At 41.6% G+C, this 16,211-nt stretch overlaps 1 protein-coding gene across 12 annotated transcripts in view; it reads right to left on the reverse strand.

Moving 5' to 3' along the window:
• Nucleotides 1–13,225, reverse strand: part of TNRC6C (trinucleotide repeat containing adaptor 6C) — a 700,889-nt gene extending 687,664 nt beyond the window's left edge. For 5 of the 12 annotated variants that reach the window (XM_069200259.1, XM_069200258.1, XM_069200251.1 and 2 more), the window contains exon 1: nt 12,240–13,224. The gene's annotated coding sequence lies outside the window, so the exon portion shown is untranslated. Of the gene's footprint in view, nt 1–12,239 lie in introns of all 12 variants that reach the window. The other 7 variants (XM_069200256.1, XM_069200253.1, XM_069200255.1 and 4 more) reach the window with 3 other exon arrangements.
• Between the last annotated feature and the right edge of the window lie 2,986 nt (nt 13,226–16,211).

Consider the following 16,211-nt stretch of genomic DNA (forward strand, 5'->3'; position numbering starts at 1 on the left):
TTAGCATTGGCTTGGAAGAGAGCGTGTGAGGTGCCCTAATGAACAGTTCATCCCCACTGCGGACACCTAAACCACAGTCTCCCAGAGTAAGACCCACCACTCCGTACCTGCCCCTGGCAGATGCCCGAACACCTCCAGCTGGCCTCTACTTACCATTGCTGGCTTGGTTTAAACCTGAAAGTTGTATTTATATTTCCCTAAAGGGGCAGGCCATGGGGAAGAGAAGGCCTGTCTTAGGCCCCCTCTCCTGGTGCTCAGATTTCACCATCAGTGGTCAGTTCTGCTTCATGTGAATGGCTCTCGTGACTGCAGACACCCCTCCCCCCCACTCTCTGGCAGCTCCTGCTCAGAGCCCCACCCCCCAAAATGTGTGTCTCTGTGTGTACACTAGCACCTTACTGCTCAGACAGGTCACCGGGCTCAGTTCTTCACAAATCCCTGAAACACCCAAGGGCTGATGTCCTCGTGTTGGATGGGGAGCAAATTCAGAAGTGGGGGTGCTGGTCAGCCTACTCATCACCCCACCTGCCAATGTCGCAAGGTGATCACATCAAGTCTCCAGAGAGCTCGACCTGCCCAAGCGCTGAGACCCCAGGTAAAATTACAACCGCAGCTCCCTGACTGCAGCTCTGAACACCAGAGATCTGCAGAGGGTTGTGTGTGTGTGTGTGTTTGGGGGGGAACGACCAGAGAGGTGTCCTGCTGCCACTGAGGGGTGGTGATCAATCTGATAAAAAGCTCCTGCGATTCCCTGAGGGGTGCTCAACATAGAGGGGCCCCTGCTACCAAAGGGGTTCTGACCAGTCTCAGAGGGGTCCTGTGTGAGGGGTGCTGACCAGAGAAGGGCCCCTGGTGCTGCAGAAAGGGCTGCTGACCAGCGATCCCCATCCCACCGCTAGAAGGGTGCTGACCAGCCTAAGAGGGGTCTCTGATACTGGAGGGGCGCTGACCAGGCTGATGGTGGGACCATGCTGACTGGACCATTAAGCTGACGCAGTGCGGGGATCCCCAAGACGGTGAAAAAGGTAAGTTCTCTCATCAGCTCAGCCTTCCTTTTCATTTGCTTTCACTCACTGTATTTCCTCTCCTCGCGCTTTTTCTTTCTTTCTTCTCCCTTCATGTCTTTCATTCACACCATCTTCCTTTTTCATCTTCTCAATCTCTTTTCCTTCACTCTGTTTTCCTTTGTTTAGCTTTTAATGCCTTCCCCTTTCGATTTTACTTCTATCATCTCTGCTTTATTTCACAAAGTCTTTCTATCACTGCCTCCAAGTACATTTTTTTCTTGTTTATCTTTATTTGCCCTCTCATCCCTTCTTCCTGTGCTTGTTCTCCCTTTCTTATTGAATGCCCCATAAATCTCTTTTTTTGCTTAATTTTTTCATTTTTATTGGTGCAGTGTATATTTTCGCCTGCTACCCAGTAAACAACCATAGTTTTCTACAAGGACGCTCCTTTTTCGATCAAGCTTTGAGACCTATTGTATATACTTTGCGGGCTTCAAATCCGCCCATTAATTTTCATTGTCTATTTCAGTGTCTTTTAAAAATCCTTGTTTACAAGTGGTTAATCGGTCTTATTTGTTTCTAATTTTCAGGGTCCAGTCTGCAATAGCATGTGCTAACATGCGTATCACTAGTGAGACACTGTTGTAGTTAGAAAAGGGCCTGGAATCTACCAGCTGCTTATCATTTGTTGGATTGCGCTGCACTTTTCTTCTCAGCCTCGTAATCGGTCACGGCTGACATATCATTATTTCTGTTCCTGTCCATGGAGCAGGGACCATGCACGGATCTATTTAATTTATTCAGTGCCCATCCGCTGCTCCCTATGTAACTGAAGTACTACGTTGTTCTTTCTAACTTCTAGTGCTCTGCAAACAGAAGGCATGCGACTCGCAAAAACATGCACAGCAGGACAAAACTGCAGAGTTTTATTTTCTATAGGTAACTTTTGGTTTTATTTTGCCAAGTCTTTTTTTCCTCACTTTGCAATCAGGTTTTTTTTTTTTTGCTTGTGGCCGCTCGTTCTCTAAATATGACTTATCTTGATATAAATATTTCAAAGCAATATTATTTATTTTTAGGTGTGATTTCTGAAATTATGCTTTAACAAATAATCATGCAGTCCACTCCAATCCAAAACACTCACCCCAACCCACTCCAATCCTCCCAATACACCCCACTTCAATCTGCCCCACTCCAATCAACCCAACAGTGCAAACAGTGCACTCAACCCCACAACAGTGCACTCCATCCCACCCTAATTCAGTCAACACTACTCCAATCAACCAACTCTAGTCCAATCCACCCTACTCGAATCCATCAAGCTCACTCCAATCCATCCAGTCCAACCCAATCCAATACACTCAAAACCATACTAATCCACCCAACCAATCCACTCCATCCCACCCAATTCAGTCAGCCCTACTCCAATCTACCCCACTATAATCCACCAACTTCACTATAGTCTAATCCACCCCACTCTATCCCAATCCAATCCAATCCACCCCACTCTATCCCAATCCAATCCACCCCAAACCATAGCAATCCACTCCACCCTAATACTATCACTTCAGTCCAATCCACCCCACTCTACTCTACCCCAGGACACTCCCTGCCAGTGAACCATTGCTCGACTAACTTTAAGCCATACTGAACAGCAGTCACACTGATTTACAACATGGCAAAAGCACATTAGCAAAGCCAATAGCTCTTGTACAGGCGAGACCCATTTGCTTTGCCAGTGCTCGTTTGTACGTATGGGCCAGGAGAGTTAGCTAACTCCCAGTATCATACTACTTGCAATGGTGAACTGCTTTGCTTTTAGGGATTGGGTAAGCTGCCACCTGGAAAAACCTACCAGACCCAGACAGTTCAGAAAACTAGACATCTGGGGGAGTTCAGAGTGCTGTGCTGCACATGCATCCCACACCATTTTCATATCCACAATGCCCTACAAACCTCAAACTTTGACTAAAAATACACATTTTCCTCACATTTCTGTAGGGAAATGTTCAGGAATCTGCAGGGAGCTATAAATGTCCTACTACACAGCATTCTACAAAGCTCCCAATAAAAAATAGAACCTCATTTGAGTGGGTGGGTCAAGAGTGACAAAAAAGCCCTAAAGTGCTATGTGGAGAGATGAGTAATAGGGGTAGGTGCATGATTTGGGGTCATGTTCTGCGCCACCCACGGAAACTTACCTACCACATACATTTTTTTAAAGTACCTAAACAGGGGATTCTATGGTGGAGTGCCTGGTGTGAATCCCATTAGGTTTTCTTACTTACAATACCCTGCAAACCTCAAACTTTGCCTCAAATCAAAAAATGTCCTTATATTTCTGTGATGGAAACTTCCGGAATCCGCAGAATTCGTAACGCCCAGCATTGCCCCACTTGTGTGGTAGGGCCTGGTGCCACAGAAGTAGGGCAGCATTTTTAATTGGTACACATTGGGAAATGCTGGGTAGTTGGAATTTTGTGGATTCCTGTGGGTTCTAAAATTTTCCAATAAAAAAAAAATTTGTAAGAAAAATGCATGATTTCAGGTAAAGTATAAGATTTGCAAGCATTGTGGGTAAATAAAAACCCTGAAGGGATCCACATAAATCACCCCATCATTAATTACCCTAAGTGTTGAGTTTTTTAAAATGTGCAGGTTTGCTAGGTTTTCCAGAGTGCCAGCTGAGCAAGGGTCCTAAACCTACAGCTACCCACAATGGAAAAAAAAGTGTCAGTTTTTAGTGGAAAAATAGGATGCGTCCGTATTGTGTTTTGGGCAGTTTCATGTTGCGGGCTCTAGGCCTACCCTCATAATAGAAGTACCATTGTTACCAGTAGAAACTCAGGAAGGCTGGGGTGGAAGAAAGTTTGTGGATCCCTGCAGATTCCAGAAATTTGCATCACAGAAATGTGAGGAAAATGTGTTTACGTCAAAGGTTTAGATTTGCAAGGGATTCCGGGAAAATGTCTGAGAGTACCCATGCTCTAAATCATATGCTTCTACAGCTACCCACAAACTCATTACAATAAATAACCATTGCTCTTAAATTCCATTTTGTGTTCCCTTTTCAGAAATACATAGGTTATCTTGATACCTATTTTCCACTCTACATGTTTCAACATATGAATTGGTCTACACTCAGTACACGATGACAAACTATTGTACAGTGCAGCTCAGTTGTTGGCTCTGGGTACCTCGGGTCCTTGGAGAACCTACAACCCTATACAGCCCCACAACCCAAAGGATTTAGTGAAAATAATTGTACATTGCTTTTGTAAATTGACCTTTGTGTCAAAAGTTAACAAATGAAAACATTGTCACAAATGGCTGTTTTTTCCTGCTTGTTTTCAATATTTCTTTATTTCAAAACTAGGTTTCTTTGGAAAAACTCTGAGCTAGGGTCCAAAACCTACAGCTACCCACAATGGAAAAAAGTGTCCGTTTTTAGTGGAAAAATGGGATGCATCCTTATTGTGTTTTAGGCCATTTCCTGTCATGGGCTCTAGGCCTACCCACATAATTGAAGTACCATTGTTAATCGGGAGACTCAGGAAGGCTGGGTGGAAGGAAGTTTGTAGATCCCTGCAGATTCTAGAACTTTTCATAACAGAAACGTGAGGAAAACGTGTTTTTGTCAAAGTTTCAGGTTTGCAAGGGATTCTGGGTTAAACAACCTAGTGAGAACCACACACATCACCCCATCCTGGATTCGTCTAGGTGTTTAGTTTTAAAACATTTACAGGTTTGCTAGCTTTCCCAAGCTTCTGGCTAAGCTAAGGCCCAAAATCCACAGCTACCCAACTTTGCACAAAAAGGGTCGGTTTTAAATGGAAAAATGAGATATATCCATGTTGTCAGCACTAGGCCTACTCGCATAAGTGAGATATCATTTTTATCAGAAGAATTGAGGGAACATAGAATAGTAAGATATTTGTTACTACCAATTCGATTTTGCTGCATTTGTACCTTCCAAATCTAGGCAAGTGTTTAAGAAAGAAGACATTTTGAAAACTATCCTCTAAATCATATGCTCCTACAGGTACCCACAAACTCATTGCAATAAATAACCATTGCTCTTAAATTCAATTTTGTGTTCCATTTTCAGAAATACATGGGTTATCTTGATACCAATTTTCCACTCTGCATGTTTCAGCATATGAATTGGTCTATACTCTACACAATGACAAACTATTGTACAGTGCAGTTCAGCTGTTGGCTCTGGGTACCTCTGGTCCTTTGAGAACCCACAACCCTATACAGCCCCACAACCAAAAGGATTAAGTGAAAGTAATTGTACGTTGCTTTTGTAAATTGACCATTGTGACAAAAGTTAACAAATGAAAACATCGCCAGAATTGGCTGATTTTTCCTACTTGTTTTCAATATTCCTTTAATTCAAAACCAAGATTCTTTGGAAAAACTTTGAGGGATCTACACGTATGACCTCTTGCTGAATTCTGAACTTCGTTCACTTTTCAGAAATGTACCGCTTTCCTTGTTCACCCATGGGTTTCATGCTGGAAGTAGGTTAAAAGCACATAAAAAATATTGGTAAAAAATGGCCTAGCTCTTCGAAAAATGCCTAACTGAGATATCAGCCGCCAAGGGGGTTAAAGAGTTCCAACCAAGTTGACAATATTAAATTGATCATCTAATTTTGAGACACCAACAGAACAAGCCGACCACGTTCCTAAATGAAACAGCGATCCAGGCACGTTTGAAATGTTTCAGATGCCATAGAAAGGTTAGGAATACCATCACTCCTATGATGAATAATATTGTACAAGAGAAAACACCTGCATGCAAGTCAAGATAGCAAGCACTTTGGTTAGTCTCTTTCACTGAAAAGGAGGTCGCTTTGGTCTGGCGGACATTGCTGAGGAAATCGACCCTAGCGAGTATTTCCACTTGAAAGACTCCCGACCCTTCTTTCTGGGTGGCAAGTTCTTTTCTCTGTCCTCAGCAGTAAAGTATTTGCGAGGGGAAGCAACAAGTTTCTCTCAAGCAGTACAACTGATTGAATTGATAAAATATACATCATTGTATACGCATCCTGACAATGTTTTTATTGTTTAGACATTTAAAAACAAAGATGCGTTAAAGTACAATATAAGTGTTGACCCGCAAGAATTAAAAATTGCAGACGGCATGTTCGAAAGCTTTGTGCACCAGTCACTCTTTAGGGCCGAGCTGAAAGAGCCAAAGAAAGTTCCGTTCCCTCTCTCCCACGCCTTCATTGTTCACGCCTGTACTTTAGCCAACAATTGTTTTACTACAAACGTTACTTTGAACGCGCTGCAGGGAGGAAAAACTGCCTTTGCGCGCTTGAAAACTCGCGTGTGTGAGTTCGCACATCATAATAAATGTTTTTATATTCACTTCTATACTTTCTATTTTCAATCAAAAGCTTTGATTGTACAAGATGAAATACAGCTGTCTGTCACAGTTCTATAACAGAGAGGTGATGATGTCATCTATATGGCATGAGTGTATTTCCAGGTGCATACTTTTCTGAATCGGAAATTTTATCAATGACCATACAACAAACCATTGCAAAGGTCAAAAGCCCAAACTGCTCAGCAAGCCATGTTTTCAAGTGAGTTCGACAGAGGCTGCTCCGTAATTCAATGGTAATAGACTATCTTCGTCTCAACTTGAAGCTGCGATCTTCAGCGCCACATACATTACGAACCAGAATGGATCAATCTTCCTCTTTACTGATCTAGGGTCTTTGGACTTAGCCATAGGATCAGCAATGTAGGGGCCATTATGAACTAGAACGGATTTCCCTTCAGCTGCAATGCCCAAATATTTACCAGCACACACACCACGGGCATTATGAACTGTAGGAACTACTGCCTTAGATCTCCTACCAGCAAGGATTTCCACAAAACAAAAACAAGTTTGGCACCACACATTACAAACTTGAATGGACACACCCTCATTTTTACTGCAGGAAGAGAGATCTATAAAAGCAGCACTGTAGTGGACATTATGATATAGAATTGATCTGCCTCAATCTATTCTGCCCTTCAGTGTCATTCCAGCAGTTATCTCCACATGAGAAGCTGTGCTGTGGATATTACGAAATAGAATTGACGTAACTTCACCTGCCTAGATCTCTTACAATTAGTGAGCTCCAAAAGAGCAGCAGCGCCACAGATACTATTAAGTAGAACGGATTTCCCTTCATCTGTACTGTCCTAGCATCTCACTGCAGCTTAACTGATTGGCCTATACTGTATTGCTGTAAAATCTCAAGCCAATCTAATGTTAATCTCTGGGATCCCAGCATACAAATCTTTAAGATGTTGTGTTTATAATCACACACAACACAACGATGGTACTGTCTTTATCACAAAACAAATGCCCATGTTGAAACCTAAAAAGACCTAACATGCTAATCTAAAATGACAACTGCAGATCCTATCTCCATCCTTGATGCTTTCCCGTGTTTTCATTTCTACCATACATTAATAAGACTAAGTGAAGGGTTTGGTGACAAACTAAACGTCAGCTATATTATGCTGTTTCTGTTTGTTGAGCAACTAAAGGTGAATGTTAGGAATGTAACCTTTGATAGGATGCAGAATTAACTATGTAAATTAACCCAATCGTAATGGCTTTCATACAAAGAGGGAAGGAAATGCGCCTGACCAATCAGAAAGCACATTGAAGGAAAACAAACGCGAATTGGGGGCCAGTACACTAAATGCCTAGTTTCAGGCAATGCAGCCACTGTAAAGAAAACAATTGCATGGGAGAGATAACAAATGTGAACAAAATGTTCCAAGAATGACAAATGGGTATGCCAAGTCTGCTGTTATGAAGCAAGACCATAGCATTTGTTCCATTATTCCTCCTATTTCATATTCCACCATGGTGGACAGCTAATGAAATCCACTTCAATTTCCATCAGATTTGGGAAAGTAGGCACTCAAAAAGACTGACTGCCCATAATGAAAAAAACAGATATTTGACCTGCAATTAAAATGTCAGCTCGCTATGCGTGCTGGCCATACCTCGCCATCATTGAAACAAAAAAAATATACAAAGACACTAAATTTCAGTCAATAGCCAAAATTCAATACAACGTTGTCAAGGAAAAAAATTGAAATAATTGAAGGATGTTGTGCGTTACAAATATTCCGTTAATCAGGGGTAAGTCTAAATAAAAAGTCAGGAAATCTGCCAACAGCCATTCTAATACAAAACTGTCCTGGTTGCCCAAAGGTGATATTTCTCACAGAGACAATTTTAAACGTTATATCGGAAAAGCAGCACTCTGATATTATGGCATTCATATGCACATGCAATCATCAATCTATAAATAGCCCTAAGTGGTGACCAAAAAAAAGACATCCATATGCAACATATGCGTTTTTAATGTGTTCACATCATCTAAAACAAAAAGGAACACCAAATCTAATTTGGGATGAGTGCACAAACAAGAGCACATTAAAAACATTTTAAATGCCCATCTCAAAAATCATCAAGAAAATGACAGAAAACCTGGAAGCAGTATAGTTTTGTTTTTTCCCTAATAAAGATCATATAGCTAGGATAACTGTGTTAAGCAGAAAAGTAGGCTTTTATTCAATTATTTAGATTCTGGAATGAGCCACGATCTGGTGGTATTTGAATAATAATGGATGCAAGTGTACCTATACCAAGGCTGAGGAGGGAAATATAAGGGTTTTTTCGAGTACTGATTTAGGATTGGTTTACGCAGCTCCGACGTTCTTTGAGTGTTTTTTCTAAGTTGACATTGATAATTTGTATTTGAAGACGTAGGTTTTCCCCATTTTTATGAACACCAACATACAGACACTGGTCAGAGCTTAAAAACAGCCAGCCCAGGTGACAACTAACAGCTTTGTTGTCTGAGAACCAGCAGGTAAACAAACAGCCAACCTGGTTAGCTAATTTAGACAATCTTGTCGTTAGGGCAATAACCGAGCCAAAATGTATGTATGACGTTAAAGTACATCAGCCTTAAAGGGCAATTTTAGTGATAACCTTTGCTTTTTAAGGACCCCATTATTCTTTTCGAACTGATACGATTTGGGAATGTGTGCATGAAAAGCTGGTTACTGCACGGATACTGGCTAAGAAGCAAATACTGATTTAAAGCTTAGCAAATCGAGCTAGGTCAAGCCTAGGGAGGGAGGAGGAAATGCATTATCAAGTACTAGCTACAGGGGTAGGCATGTCTCCTGAAACCGCTGTTACTAAACAACTTACATAACGTCTCTGCAGATTGAGCAGCACATATTTGGAGCGTCTAATGTATTCAATGGAACTCTCCGATAACCACAAGGTCGCTTAATTTTGTACAAGTGTACTTAAAAGATCCACTCACCAATGAATGCAGAAAATGGATTATCATAACTTGAACCAGAGTCACTTTGCATGCTAATAACGGAAATGGCATGGACGAGCAGATGGGACTAGCTAGTTGCTTCAGAGAGGACACCCAAATTGCAAGAATCTACAGGTGTGATTCAATGCAATAAGGTGAAAGTTGAACTTCGACACAATAATTAACGCCTGTGATAATGCCAAGAAACAGGAAATATCAGAAACCTTCCTCCAAATGAAGGTAAAACCCAAGAAATTGTTTTAACTTCACTTTGCAGATGCAAGTTCTTTTCAATCACCACGAATCCTCAGCATTCCGTCGAGCCTGGTGATGGAAGAGGGAGGGCCCCAATGTCCTAAGTATTTACAACACTGGGCATCCCTTGACGTCACCCTTTCTGGCCCACATTGTGCACCCCGCCACCCCAGTTCATCACAATCTGCTAACCACTGGGTCCCTTGTGTTACTTAGAAATTACTGATCAGCTTGTCTGCATCAATATTGTAATCAGAAAGATATGTTTAATCCCAATTGTCTCATCCGAGAGTAAAGGCATGTCCAGCGTCACACTCCTTGACTACGGGTGCTCGAGGGAACGAAACACAAAGCATCTTCTGCTGATACTGCAAAACGGTTGAGGAGTCTACATCTAATAATCACGAAGTGCCGAGTAAAAAACAACATCGGGGAAAGTATTAAAGGTTTTGAGCAATACAGACTGCACAGGTACTAAACCACGACTCAACCTTTTAATAAGGGATGTTTCCGTATAATTCAAAGCATACGCGGCGGGTGTGGAAGTTTACACCAGTCTGGCGCGAGAGACAAGGACTATGCTTTTATTTACATACACGCCCGTGCTGGTCTCCGACAGACTTGAGCACGCACGGCGCGCTACGTTTATGGTCTGAAAACTACTATTTACGGGTGTCTACCTATAGCCAGTGTTGCATACACTGGTCTGTGCCCAACGCAAGCTGCCGATGCCTGGAGCACCCACTTGTACGAAACAATTCACGCACGAAGCGCCCACTTCACCAATGACTTACAATGGTTTGGTAGAGTATTACAAGCACACCAGTCAGTTCAATATTGTATTCCAGAGGTAGAAGGAGTCACACAAAACATTTCAATCTTGCAATGGAACCACTAGAGTGGCAGAAATGCGTGGTGATTATAAGCAATGGGCACATGCATTAGCGAACTAAGTGACCGTTTGCCGGGTCCAGACAGTGAAGCAAAACAAAGCGTGTAAAGACACGAAGGGAATGGAGGAATAATGTGGAGTACCGATTCGGAGGGAATACACAGTATCAAGCCTCATATAGTCACACGGATAGTGTGCATCATCATCATTATTATTTAAAAAAATATTCAAATCAGCACTGTAGTTGCATTACCGCTTTAATTGTACAAAATATAGCAAACAGTTCGCATCGGGAAACAGTTGGCGTAACCAAAGCCCTAACAAGAGAGAGAAACGTATAGGAATGCGGTGCTGTGTGTTGTTCACCCTTTATCTGACCAAGTGGACTCCTGAGCAGAAACGTTCAGTCCAGGCGTTATTACCTCGAGATTTTGCACAAAGCTCCAAATGAGCGTTTTAGTATGTTTCATAATCCTTATTCACTGAGGAACACACACTTTACGCAATTTACCCGAGAGCTCATTTAACCCCAAACTAATTTGATGACTTATCCCTGTGCTGTAGAAAACTTTAGAGTTCCTTAAGGTAGAGAGGGGCGCGTGTTTAGAGAGTATGATCTATTATTCTTTCTCGACTAAACATTTTGTTTTAGCACATTCTCAGACCCAAGACACCAACAACCATGCCATAACATTTCTGGAGATGCCCATTCTCTATCCGCTCAAACCCATCCTATATCCATCAACTTGTTAAAAAATCACCTGCAAAGACCCAGCATTCATTGTCCAATTGGTCTCCGCTGTGAATCAACTAGACGCTTTAAATAGCACACCAACCATTACCCAAGTCAACGATACTCAGCATACCAACTTTGAAGGTTGAGCGGACCTTGGCAGTACTTGAACTAGGTCAACTGCAGGAGCCACAGATAGCAGCAAACCATCTTTCCAATATTAAGTGTGGCATGAAGGGGAAGCTGGGGCTTTAAATAAAGAGAACTGTTTGAAACACCCTTAGATTTATTTTGAGCAAGAAATGGTGGTCAGAGCCACGTGACAGAGATATGGAAATGAGTACCATTTATTATTCTAGCACATAGTAGTATAACTGTATCTGTAACACATGGGAAAATTTGGCATGGAGATCTCCTGCAAAGGTGTGGCATAACCAAGAAAAGCGGGTGCCGCGAGATTGTTTATACTAAAACGGTGTATGTAAGGGCAGCGGAGGTAGGTCAATTTGATTCATAGCACAGTCAGAAGAGTACCAAATGCACAAAGGTGATTAGACGACTGAAACAGGAGTGTGCAAAGGGCACTGGGGTTAGAGAGAAACATTGTGTTCAAGCACAGCAACCCACAAGGCTTGGCAGCGCGACCCTTGTGCCGCTGCGGGGCACAGGGGGGTTACAGTTTCTACTGGCACACGGGCTTAAATGTGTGTGGTGAGTCTTAACAGCACAAGGGTACAAAAGGTGTGCTAAGCGGAGTCTTGGACATAACAGTGAGCATGAAGATGCTCCTCCTAGCAGAGGAAGCATGCTGATTAAAGACTGAACCTTGGGAGGGGGTGCGGGACTTAACGTGTCTGAAATACGCATGACTTTGACATGTAACTAGAACTCTTCTCATAGCATAAAGGAGTCACCGCTGACTGCTTTCAAACAGTAGAGGTACTACTGAAAAGGAGAGTATGAGAATAAATAAATATGTTTTGTTACCTTTCCTTCTCTTCCTCCTGGGGCTCTTTGGCAGCTTTGGACTCAGTCTTGCTGTGAGGGCAGAGGTGGGTATGGTGTCTGCTGGGCTCACTCTTCGCTTGATGATTCCCCTCAGCTTCCCTGCCTCCTCCTCTATCTTCTGTACCCGTAATCCTCCAGCAACCACTCTCTCCCTCCCTGGATCCAGAGGCTGCAGTCACAATATATGCGCGGCTTTCACAACAAAAACAAAATTAATATCCCAAAGACGTGAGGCGGTCTCCAAGAAAGCACAAAAGCCGATACTAGGAGCCCAAAACCTGGGAATGCGAACCAAACAGACCTTGATCCAGCAGAAGAAAGAATAAAAAGGTTGCAAGTGTTTTCAAAACACAAATCAGAGAACTTGAGCAGCACAGCTTGTGATCCTGCAGATGACAAACAAACACAATGTACAGGCTGATAAACTGGCGAGGTTTAGTCTCTTGGCAGCTGGAGGAGTTGTTTATGTGCTCCTTATTTTGTTTTCTCTTCAGTCTTCTTCCATCCACAGACGGCTGATAAAGTGCAAAAAGATTAAAAAGCCACAATGAAAAGATTGAAGACACGCACATGTGGAGATCAGTCTCAATACATACATATACATGTATATAGCTGTAATTCTGTTTTGTATGTTATCCTTAAGGTCGAGGAAAAAAACAACAGGAAAACGAAGGCGTCAGCAGCGAAGTGGCTCTCGAAGCAATTTATTTCGATGTATTTCTTTCATGTCCCCTGTGTGCAGCGTTCCCTTGGATTTGCTGTGTCCTGACTGCTTTAAGCTCTTCTGCAAAGCTTTAACACGCGCAAACCACCTCGTTGCCTTATCAAGGCGCTGCTATGGCTGCTCCTGCTGCGCTGGCTCCTGTCGTCCTTCCACTCCTCTGGGCTGCCGCGGCCATTTTGTTTCCAACTGACAAGAAGGTGGACGCAGCAGGGAGGATCAATGAAAGCCACGCCTTCTCTCCATCTTCCCGCCCCTTGTCTCCGTGGAGAAAACGGTGCGACGTACATACGTATGGGCCCGAAAAGGGCCATATTCGAATCAGGCAATAAATATGGCGTTATTACTGAACAAAAGATGGCCGCCGCACTGCTTGTAATATTTTAAGCTTACTTTATAATGAGGCGCAAAGAGGGTGTGACTGTAAAAGACGTTTGTTAGCTGTGGTATGAATGAAAACTCAAACGGTTTACCCTCCACGACGCAGCCTTTCATGATGTTTTTACCCTTCTGATACAGTGTACAGCTGTGAGATAATTATTTTTACGTCTTCTTGCATTTGTTTATGAGGTATTAACGTTGAAATTAATGTGTGACATATAATGTGCCTACTTGATTGGCCAGCCTCATAGGTAAGACCTCGCGTATACGGTCTTTCACAAATAATGTACTAATATTGTATTTAGAATTCTATTTGTTTTTAAATGCATTGCTCTTTTATATTAATGGTTAAATAATGAGTTTTATTCATACTAACTGTAGAGCCTCAAGCGAGCACGGCCACAGCCACAGCGAAGGTTAATTGTCTGCCAAAGTGCTGAAAGATGAAACTTATGATATAATTCCATGTCATTTGTATAACAGAATTCTATTGTTTGAGTTGCATATCTGTCTAGAAGTTTTGCACTAACAATGTATTTCTTTTGAGGAACAGGTGTGTTGTTGAAGGTTTCTGCAGTCTCTGTAACCACTGTCTAGCAGCGTATTTGGAATGTGCCAAACAAAAAGGTCTACTGATTGCAGACGGAAGGAAGAACGGGATGATACATTTAGTATAGTTTGGAGTTACGCAAATGGAGAAGATCCAATCTTCACATTGCCAATGTTTTTTTGTATCTTTTCTAGTACATTTCCAATATCTAATGTTTTTGTAATTGCATGTTCTTTCTTCGCCTGATGTTTCTGACCAATAGCAAATGTGTGTTAGTTTTGATTTAACAACTGTGCGCTGAGAATTTGAGTAGCCTTCTCTTCCTATTTTCTTTGTAACCTGTCACTTTGACACTTCGTGCCTTGCCAGTCAGTCTACTGACGTTGTGGTACTTTATTATTTTCTGAGTTTACTTTGCCTGTTCAGTGGTGAACTAATGATTTGATGGTTTAGTGATCATATAGTCCAAATTCTAAACCGTCATCCTTGCTGGTGCAAATATGCTAAATAAAATGTATTAATTAATGATTACGAGTTTGATTAATGAAAGTTCATAGAGAAATTAACTGTGGAGAAAATTACATGCACGTTTGAAATTGTGACCACGGAGATTGGCAGCCATTTATACGAAGTCATGCTAAAATAATTAAAATATGAGTGAAGTAATGAAAATGTGAAAGAATAATGTAGTAATATGTCATATTAAAATGTATAACCTATGTTTATATTAATTTATAGAAGTTAACTTAGCTGAATTTAAGGCCTAGCTTTTCCAGGCCTCACAAGAAGAGCTGAAATACCAACGCGCTGCAGAGAAGTTGAAGCATAGTCTGACCCTGAACCACCCGATGTTAAAGTTGCTTAGCTAGAAGGTTCTGCAGTGTACTGACAGACAGGAGATGATGAAGACAATTTGAAAACAATTATGTGTAGAGTAGGCTAAATGTACTTTCCCAGGACTTGAACAATGGAAGCACTGACTGAAGAGGAACATGCAACATTTACGATACCTGAAGAGTTGGATGATGAGGACATCGTATAGTGAACCAATCCGTGTGCTGAGAAAGGACTGATATTAAAATTTATAGATTTGGTAAATTAATGTTATGGGTTAAAGTCATATCTGGTGACTGACTGACCAATTGGAAATTAGGGGGATGGACTGGGAGACCCTAATAAAAAGTCATGACAAGGGGCCAAGACTTCTAATGCTGGATAATAGGAGTGAGACGTTGATGACATCAGGAGACACGGTTCGAGATTCTGTCATTAGGCTCACACTCTGAGAGCCGGATGCGTTGCTGATCTATTGATGACCTAAAGACGATGACTGACTTTGTTGCTGATCCATTCTGTAGATAGGTAGCTATGATAGTGTGACTGACTAACTTGTGCCTTTTCTTCTAGGTACCAACTGCGCTGTTTATAGTTTTTTTCTCATAGCAAGATGTTTTCCAAATTCATGTTTTCTAAATTATTTTGCATGAAGTCCAACATGCTAATGCTAATCTTGGTTAGGCAGGTTTTCTAGGGGTGACGTTTGGCAGTGGCAAACGACTGACAAACTACTTGCTGAACTCTGTTATTGATGCTTCGTATTCATTTTTATTGGCTTATGCTGAAGCATTCGAGCATATGATTTCTCAAGCTCTAATTAGATGATGTATTGGTGTTCATTTGATGATTTAATTTAGAGTAGATTAAATAAAGTTTAATCTTATTAATGACTTAGTATTGTAACTAATAAGGAAATAAAAATTGTTTAAAAGCTTATGGAGTTGTGATTATTCATGAATTGATGGTTATAATTGTTTTGATTTAATATAAGAAGGTTGGTTGTGCTGATTGTTTGATACCATTAGTCACTATAGCTAGGATATTCCATGCGATCCAAAAGGTTCATCGCCCTATTCGCGTCCCCTTGTAAGTTTACTTACTAAGGACCAGGCGCACTAGCACCCCTTTCCTTGCTCCTGTTCTGATGCTGACGCTGCTGACTCCCTGATGAAGCTGAAGCTGAAGCTGTTTTTCTGATGTCCCTAGGGATAGGTAATATAAATGATTTGTGCATTGTTGTTTGTTTCTTGTCTTTCAGGTACCAACTGCTGCTGTTTTGCTGGTGCCGTAGCTAGATGTTTTGTGAATTAGTGTTACTAAAACGTTTGCATGAAGCCCAACATGCTAATGCTAATCTGAAGTTAGTGAGGTGTTTCCTCTATACCTATGAACTGACATCACTCTACTGATGAACAAATGTATGTTATTTCTCTTGCTCAAATATTGCTGCTATTAATTTGTG

The sequence above is a fragment of the Pleurodeles waltl genome, chromosome 7, assembly GCF_031143425.1.
Source record: "Pleurodeles waltl isolate 20211129_DDA chromosome 7, aPleWal1.hap1.20221129, whole genome shotgun sequence".
NCBI classification, from domain to species: Eukaryota; Metazoa; Chordata; class Amphibia; order Caudata; family Salamandridae; genus Pleurodeles; species Pleurodeles waltl.